The following is a 1,523-nucleotide window of genomic DNA, read 5'->3' as shown; positions in this document are numbered from 1 at the left end:
TGCGAGCGCCGTAAAACCTCTACTAAAACTAAACTGTGTTGAAAGTGCCATATGACGCTTACTAAAACTTTATTTTAAAAAACAAAAAAAAACTATAACAAAATTTTTGGGGGTTATCTTTAAGTGTTTCTCATCTCCTCTTGTCTTCTGCAGGACCGAGGTAGTCTCGTAAGGTGGAGTCAAGGACAAGCACGGGGATTGTGTGTGTGTGTGGTTCCTCGGAGTGCGGGAAAGGCGGCAGAACTGAACGTTTGAGGGAGTAGATAGAGGCAGGGAGGGACAGAGAGAGAGAGCACGATCGAAAGACACGATTGAACGAACGGCTGTCGCCTGGCGGAGGTCAAATACGCTCTGTAAGTACATGTGGATAATAATAATAATAATAATAATAATAATAATAATAATAATAATAATAATAATAATAATAATGATAATAATAAGAACCTTAAAAAAGGCCTACGTGTTTGCTGACTCTGACTTGTGTTTTTGTAAGGAAGTCGTTTTAGAAGTTTTAATAGGGTGCGATTTTTATTAATTAATTAATGGATTAAAACATTTAAAAAAAATTATTATTTTAACTAATTCTAAAACAACAACAAACAGAGGGTAGGGGCAGGGGAGGGAGGTATTTTTCATGCAGAGGGTTTTTTCTGGAGGGTGCGTGGAGGGAGGATTCATTTTTAACTCATTTCAAAACAACAACAAACAAACAAAAAGGGTGTGGACGGTGACAAGGCGGTAGGGGGTGGGTGGAGGGGGGATGGAAAGCGACAAAAAGGCATGGGTTTAAAGTTAAAATTTCAGTTTGGAGTTCGATGGCACTGTCAAGGGCTTAAGAAACAGACAAGCTCAGGAAGAGGTGCTTATTAGAATTACCTTTAGGCTTTTTTATAACAGCAATTTCAATACTGCCACCGGAGAAAGGGCGGAGCGATGGAGAATGAACGGCCTTAAGGGCAGAGGGTGAGGTAAAATGAAAGGAGTCAAGGTTTGTCTGTCACTTCGTCCTTTGTTTGTTTATATTAAAAGAGCACAAGCACCATTTTGGCCCCGGACTATGAGTCGACTTACTTCGTTTTCAACGAAAAAGTAACACGCACGAGTGAGTTATAACTTACATGTGCACGGGCGGTCGCAGCGCGCACCAATGACGCAGGCTATTTCATCCAGGTGAAAGTAACAGAAGACTTATTTGTACATAGAAGAAGAAACTGGTTCGGGTAGAATTCTGCGAGTTTCAAAGACTTTATGACAAACTTATGTGGTCATAAAAATGGACTGGATTTACGCTAAACGTGAACTTACTTTGATGAACGCAAAAGAGCTGAGCTGTGAGATAGTTTAAACTTTATATACATGTATTTATCCAAGGCTGGATGGATGAAGGCGTTTGTTGCAGAGGGTCAAAAATTAATCAAAAGTGTAAGAAAAAGAAAACATTTTAGTATGTGTGTGTGCGTGTGCGTTTGTGTGTGTGTGTGTATGAGTGTGTGTGTGTGTGTATGTGTGTGTGTGTGTGCGTG

The 1,523-nt window shown here is 40.0% G+C and overlaps 1 protein-coding gene across 1 annotated transcript in view; it reads right to left on the bottom strand.

Moving 5' to 3' along the window:
• The window catches only part of LOC101864208 (nesprin-1), a gene marked incomplete in the record, with an annotated part of 244,542 nt that overhangs the window by 64,629 nt on the left and 178,390 nt on the right, over positions 1-1,523 (bottom strand).

Source organism: Aplysia californica, unplaced genomic scaffold (genome assembly GCF_000002075.1).
Source record: "Aplysia californica isolate F4 #8 unplaced genomic scaffold, AplCal3.0 scaffold00062, whole genome shotgun sequence".
Classification (NCBI taxonomy): Eukaryota; Metazoa; Mollusca; class Gastropoda; order Aplysiida; family Aplysiidae; genus Aplysia; species Aplysia californica.
The sequence above is the reverse complement of the archived record's forward strand: the minus strand, read 5'-3'. Positions and strand labels throughout refer to the sequence as shown.